A 7,693-nucleotide genomic window follows, 5' to 3' on the forward strand; every position below is an offset into this window, starting at 1 on the left:
TAAGGCCCTATGTGCTTTGGGCTTAATTTCCCTTTCTTCCCGAACCTCATCACACCTTTCATGGGTGAAATTTTCAACAAAACTTTCTCTCCTACTTCATACTCCTATTCCCTCCTTTTCAATCAGCATAACTTTTTTGTCGATCTTGAGCTGCTTTAATATTTTCTTGGATCAACTTGACCTGCTTCACCATATCCTCAATCATATCTGGTCCAAGAACCATAGTCTCACTTATATCATTCCAACACACTAGGCTTCTACACTTCCGACCATACAATGCTTCAAACGGTGCCATTCCAATGCTTGCATGGTAACTGTTGTTGTAAAAGAACTCTATCAAATCTAGGCGGTCTTCCCAACACCCTTGATACTCCATCACACAAGCTCTCAACATGTCCTCCAATGTCTGAATCGTTCTTTCTGTTTGACCATCTGTCACTGGGTGAAATGTTGTGCTCATTAACAACTTAGTTCCCATCGCTTTTTGCAAACTTTGCCAAAAGTTAGACAAAAATCTTAAATCTCTATCCGAAATAATATCCGTGGGTACCCCATGGTACTTCACCACAAAATTTACATATGCTCTTCCCAACTGATCCATGGTCCAAGTACTTCTCATGGGTATGAATGTTGCTGACTTCGTCAACCTGTCCACTATTACCCAAATAGTGTCATTCCCTGCCTTGGTCTTTGGCAAGGTTCCCACAAAATCCATAGAAATTGAATCCCATTTCCACTTGGGCACCTCCAAGGATTGGACCTTTCCTTGAGGTCTACGATGCTCAATCTTCACCTTCTGACATGTCAAACACTTAGCCACAAAATTTGCCACTTCTCTCTTCATATTGGGCCACCAAAAAGTCTTCTTCATGTCCTTATACAACTTATCCCCTCCAGGATGCATTGAATAAGGAGAATTATGGGCTTCTTCCATCAATCGTCGTTTCAGATCACCACGATTCTGCGGTACACACCATCTTCCCTTAAATCAAATACTTCCCTCATCACCAATGGTGAAATCCAACACTTCTCCTTCATCAATCTTCTTCTTTATTGTCTTTAACTTCTCATCTTCCAATTGACTTTCCCTTATCTCATCATAAATGGATGGTTGAACCACCAGGGCATTCAACATCCTAGCCACTTCACCATGCCCCACTACTTCCAAGTTCAACTTCTGAAATTCCACACACAACTGGTCTGGTACTACCATCACATTCACCGTATGCTCTGACTTTCTGCTTAAAGCATCTGCCACCACATTAGCCTTTCCCTCGTGATACTGAATATCCAATGTATAATCACTCATATACTCCAACCATCGTCTCTGCCTCCCATTCAAGTGCGTCTGGGTGAAAATGTACTTCAAACTCTTATGGTCCGTGAAAATCCTACAAGTCACCCCATACAAGTAATGTCTCTAAATCTTCAAGGCAAACACTATTGCAGCTAACTCCAAATCGTGGGTTGGGTAATTCCCTTTGTGAACCTTCAACTACCTTGAGGCATAGGCAATCACTCTTCGATTTTGCATCAACACACATCCCAATCCCAACTTCGATGCATCACTATACACGTCATATAGATCACTTCCATCCGGCAAAGATAGCACAGGTGCTGTGGTTAACCTTTCTTTCAAGATCTTAAATGCCTCCTCACACTCGGGAGTCCACAAAAACTTATGCTCCTTTTTCATCAAACTTCTCATGGGCTTTGAAATCCTTGAAAAATCCTTCACAAACCTTCTGTAATAGCCTGCTAAACCCAAGAAACTCCTTACATTCGATACATTCTTTGGGGTTGGCTAATCACTCATAGCTCGAATCTTGCTTGGGTCCACTTAAACTCCGTCCTTGGAAATCACATGGCCCAAAAATGCTACTTTCTCCAACCAAAACTCACACTTAGACAACTTGGCATACAACTGATGCTCCCTCACATGACAACACTTGTCTCAAATGCTCCTTATGCTCTTCTTCATCCTTCAAATAGACCAAAATATCATCAATAAACACCACCACAAACTTGTCCAAGTATGGCCTAAAAATCCTATGCATCAAATCCATGAACACTGTAGGTGCATTGGTCAAACCAAATGGCATCACTGTGAACTCATAGTGACCATAACGAGTCCTGAAAGCACTCTTTGCAATATCTTGCTCTGCAATTCTCAACTGGTGATAACCCGATCTCAAATCTATCTTTGAGAAGACCCCTGCTCCCTTCAACTGGTCAAACAAATCATCGATCATTGGTAATGGATACTTATTCTTCACTGTCACCTTATTCAACTCTCGATAATCTATACACAACCTCATACTTCCATCTTTCTTCTTCACAAACAATACTGGAGCTCCCCAGGGTGATGAACTAGGCCTAATATAACCTTTCTCCAACAAATCATCCAACTGGGTCTTCAACTCCATCAACTCAGCTGGAGCCATCCTATATGGAGCCTTAGAAATAGGTCCAGTTCCAAGCACTAGGTCGATAGTGAACTCAACATCCCTTACTGGTGGCATACCAGGAATCTCATCTGGAAACACATTTTGAAACTCTTCTACAACAGGAATACCCTCTTCACCTTTCTTTTCCTCACTTTCAACCTCTTGAACACTACACAAAAACAAAGGACAACCCTTCTTAACCAGCTTCTGTAGTTGCATTGCAGACACGATTCTCAACCCTAAGCTTTTCCCTTCCTTCTTATACACCACTTTGGTCTTACTTGGGCTAGTCAATGTGACCTTTTTAGCCGCATAATCAATTTTTGCTTCATACTTTCCCAACCAATACAAACCCAGAATCACATCAAAGTCATTAAAGTCAAACTCGATCAAATCGGCCAGAAACTCTACCCAGAGATGAGAATAGGCACACTAAAAAACAATCTCGAACAACTCCTCACTTCCCCAGACGGAATAGACACATCTAGAGAAACTGATTTAGGACTCTCTAACCTGAGACTCCCAACTACTTTCTTAGAAATAAAATAATGCGACGCCCCTGAATCAAACAAGACTTTCGTAGGAAAAGAAGTTATAAAGAAAACACCAATTACCACATCATTAGCAAACTCAGCCTGACGACTATTCATCACGAACACATGCCCTTTGGGGCACTTCCCGCACCGCTACTGGTTCCAGGCTTGGTTGTAGGTCCACTAGACTGAGGTGATTTACTAGGTGCACTAGACTCTTTCACCTTCCCAGACTTAACATCAGGTTCCTTCTTGAAACACTCATACTCACGGTGTCCCAACTTCTGACAGTAACGACAAGTTACCGGGTTTCCCTCATAGTCCTTCCCTGGGCGATCTTTCTCACACCGCTTGCAGAAATACCTCCTCTTGGGTTTCTCACCCCTTTGGTTCCCATTCCCCTTATGGTTGGACGAATGACCTCCATTCCCCTTCCCAAAGTTTCCCTTGTTGTCCCTCCTGTCTCCAGAATTCCCTTGGTAATTCCCATTGGGCTTGTGCCTCTTTTCACCCCCGTGAAAAGAGTCCGGGTTCTTCCTTTTCTCCCCCAATTGCACCATCTCCCTCTCCTTAATTTCGTACAGATGGAATGCACGGCCATAGACTTCATCTAGGGTCTCAAAAGTCACTCCCCCTAGCTTCCCTCGGAGGGTCAAGGTTAGGCCTTGCTCAAATCTCTGAGCTTTGATGGTTTCAGTAGGGACTACTTTTGGGGCAAACCTCACTACAAGAAAAAGGCGAATTAGCGACGACCTAATTCGTCGCAAATTCGTCGCAAAAATGAATTTGCGACGGATTTGCAACTACTTTGGCTAGTCGCTGAAGACCTCGTCGCAAATTCATTTTTGCGACTTATTTTTGGATAGTCGCAAATTTAGCGACGGATTTGCAACGACTTTGTGACTACAATTTAGCGACTAACTTTAAAATTTTAGCAACTAAATCATTGTCTGTCGTAAAATATTTGTGACGGATTAGCAACTATGAGGACCAAAAATTTAAGACTACGGAGACCAATATTTTGTGACGGATTCGCGACTGCAAGACTAATAATTTGCGACGAATTAGAGACTACTAAGACCAATTATTTTGCAACTAACCATTCAGTCTCTAAAACAAATCTGTAGTCGCTAAATTTTTGTAATTGACTATAAATATTTGTAGACCATAATTTAGTGATGACCAATATCAGTCACCGAAAGAAAAGAAAAGGGTTCCCAAGCGTAAATTAAAATAACCATAATGTCAATTTTATTAAAATATCAAAAATAATATCATCAATTTGTATCAATATAATAAAAAATAATATTCTAAACCACATGACTAATTGTTTCAAAATCACCACTCATATAAAGGAAACTACTTCAAATAAGAACTAATGACGATATACAAATATGCCTCCAAATATTAAAGATCAGTAGTTATCCACAAATCGTTCTTGAATTACATTTATGAAGCGCTCCCTAAACCGTAAACTTTTCCTTTCTTTTGCCCACATACAACCTCTAAGTAGACTTTGTTGGAGCTTATCTCAATTTCTTTGTTCTTATATTCCTCAAGTTTTTCCATATATTCTCCCTGCATTAAGATATGTATTAGTAAATATGGTCTCAAATGTTCAAATCATAAAACATGCACCAAAGGACTTATGTGCCAGCATAAAAAGTAAAATTAAAGACCCTTAATTAGATTACAGATAAGAACAATCACCAACACTTGAAAACTCTCAAGACTAGTATTGGTACTTTGTAGCTATATAAATAAAAGACTAACCTAAAATTCATACTCATTGTTTCGGCAAAAAATGAGCTAACCGGGCCTCGAAGGGGTGCCTGAGAACCTCAAATTTGGGCCTTGAATCAACTTGCAAAATGAACCCCGAGCCCCGGGGGTGGACCCCGGGGTGGAGCCTCTGACGCCAAAGTTAGTAGCCAAACAATGCATATATTGAGAGGAGTTAAGGGGAGAGAGTGAAGGAGTATGGTCATCTTAGATGATAAGAATGACCTTCTTTACCTTTGGCCCCTTGAGGGGTATATATAGGAGTACATGGTGGGTGTTAGTGAACCCTTAGAAGTACATATGTGGGTCGTTGAAGGCCATATTGATGCATTTTACTTATTTGGGACCTTTTAGACCTTTTTATGCCCTTTGGGCTTATATAGGTAGAATTACCCAAGACTAAAATGGGTATGACCATTTTAGTACCCAAACACTCATGAAGCAATGCATTTACGCCCGGCTTCAAAAGTTTATCCAACATATCAAGAATAACCATAATTAAGCAACTCTGTATCACAAATCAGTACAGAGATGAGAAAACTTATAAGAACAAAACAATCGATACAATGAATTCACATAAACCTAAAGTCACCGTACCTATAATTAAATCTTGGCTGTAAGGATGTAAGCTCAATCAGGGTATCTAGATCAAATTTAAGTAGCAAATGAGTCACATTTGGTGCGGCCTGCTGATATTGTCAATAAGAAGCTGTCAAAAAAAAGAGATGATATCAATAGAAATCCACATAACAAATTCAATAGTATAAGCAACTCACTAACAATACTCTAGCACCTAGAGTATAAGCACACCCAGATATCACTGCTATTATCCGCAATCTGACCTTCTTGTTCACGTGTCTCTAGGCACGGAGCATAATCATCTATCAAGGAGCTTGCAGAATTAGATTTTAGCAGCAACTGAACTAGCACAACCATACGAGAGCTGGCAAATATAAGGACAGTAGTCAGTAGACATGACTTAGTTTCCATTGTAAGTACAATGAATATTTAATAAAATAATCCACTAGCAAGTGATGCATGAAGTATGAACTATGAAGGAGAGTAAGACAAAATAAAGTTGGGTATTGGCTAACTAAGAAACATTCACTAATGTTATTTAGAATGGTTGATCAGTTATAGATGTAAACAGCCTCAAAAACAAAAATCAAAACTTTATAGATTAAAGAATATTGAGGCAGAATGATACATAAAATGAATACCTCAAAGAGCTCATGATTTTGATTGAGCATTGTTGAATAAGTGGTTGTAGATCATATCTCACATACTCTAACCAATCAACCACATTTAGAGGAAAAAAAAAGTTGGAATAATATAACTTGGGATCTTTACATTAAAAATAATTAGGGCTTTTTGCATAATCAATCAATATTGATAGGTTTTTCATTAATTGACTATGATAATCTTAAAATTTGCAATTGGTAGCCAGATTAAAATCAATTCTCAATGAAAACCAGAGTTAAAATCAATTCAATCAATTCGCAAATAAATCAACTCGAAATTCAATCAATTTAATTAGATTAAAATCAATTCGCAAATCGCAATGGAAACCAGATTTTAAAAAATTGGGCAAAAAACTCAATGATAAACTAAAATTCACAATTGGCCAATTGTAGTAAGAGAAAGATGGAATGGACAGTAGGAAGGGGAAGAACATGTGACTAACCTGGGAGGAGATGTGGTGGCGCAGCGGCGACAGATGAAGACGACGACGACGGGTTGATTGATTACTCTGAAGTTCTGAACTTGGCCTTCTGTTTTGTTTTTGTTTTTGTTTTTGTTTTTTTTTTTAATTTTTTTTTTTTGGGGGGGGGGGGGGGGGGGGGGGGAGGAAGAAGAGTATGTAATTACGTATAATGAATGACTCAGGTAAAAGAGCGATTTAGTTCTTGGTTTGAGGGAACAACAATACAACATGCAATACTAAGTGTTTTTTTATGAATTTTTTTCACTATTACCCAAAAAAAACACACAAAATTATTTTTTACCATAAAAAATTTTAAAAGTTTTACATTACCATAAAAAAACTAAATTATTTTTTTTCAACCTACCGTAAAGAAAACTGTTACATCTAACGGTTTAAAAAAAAATTTCGATTTTCGTGCGCAAAACATGTTTTTCATAAGTTTAAGGGAGCATTTTCGCCTTGTAGATTCAAATTGAGGTCAGTATTGACAAAAAATGATCGAAAATGAGTCGTTTTGAGTATTTCACGCAAATCGATGTATTTTTAGACTCGCAAAATGAAACAATTATGATCATTTTTTGTCAATTATGACCTCAAATTGGATCCAAAGTATCAAAACCCCTAAAGACCATGTATTTGGCACAAAAATCGAATAATATATAAATTTCGATTAGGTTTTTGGCGACATGTGGTAAAAAACATTTTTTAATTTTTTTTTGGTGATAAAATCAAAGTTTTGGTAGTAAAAAATTAATTTTGTGATTTTTTTTGTGGTAAAAGTCAAAAAAATCCTTTTTAATTTCTCCTTTAATATTTTTTTTTTATTTCTCTTTTAATAAATTTTAACAACAATGGTAGCGACTATTGAATAGTTGCAATAGCAATCACAATTTTTTTTTAAAAAAAATTTAAATTGCTAACCCAACAACTATAATTTAGTCGCAAAACTTGTAAAAGTGTCGCAGATTAGCGACCGCATAACAACTACTGCAAAATCGACTGCAAAATTTGCGACTATTCATCTTTTTCAGTCGCAAAAATAAGTTTTGCGACTTATTATTATGGTAGTCGCAAAAATCAGTTGCTAATTAGCGACCACGTAGCAACTATTACAAAATTAGTTGCAAACTTTGCGACTACTCGTCTTTTTCAGTCGCAAAAATAATTTTTGCGACTGATTATTATGGTAGTCGCAAAAATCAGTTGTTAATTTCCCTTTTTCTTGT

General features: G+C 37.9%; 1 long non-coding RNA gene across 3 annotated transcripts; it reads right to left on the reverse strand.

Annotated features, from left to right (window-relative positions):
- Positions 1-4,208: 4,208 nt before the first annotated feature.
- On the reverse strand, positions 4,209-6,585 carry LOC145634571 (uncharacterized). 3 transcript variants are annotated; one of them, XR_014113434.1, is made up of 5 exons: positions 6,447-6,585; positions 5,605-5,705; positions 5,360-5,471; positions 4,754-5,270; positions 4,209-4,558 (listed from the first exon to the last, which is right to left on the reverse strand). It is a non-coding gene; the product is annotated as an uncharacterized LOC145634571 (long non-coding RNA). The 3 variants fall into 3 exon arrangements; XR_014113432.1 differs by having other exon boundaries at positions 4,754-5,471; XR_014113433.1 differs by having other exon boundaries at positions 4,754-5,471; positions 5,556-5,705.
- Positions 6,586-7,693: the final 1,108 nt, after the last annotated feature.

The sequence above is a fragment of the Chenopodium album genome, chromosome 6 (genome assembly GCF_948465745.1).
Source record: "Chenopodium album chromosome 6, dcCheAlbu1.1, whole genome shotgun sequence".
NCBI lineage: Eukaryota > Viridiplantae > Streptophyta > Magnoliopsida > Caryophyllales > Amaranthaceae > Chenopodium > Chenopodium album.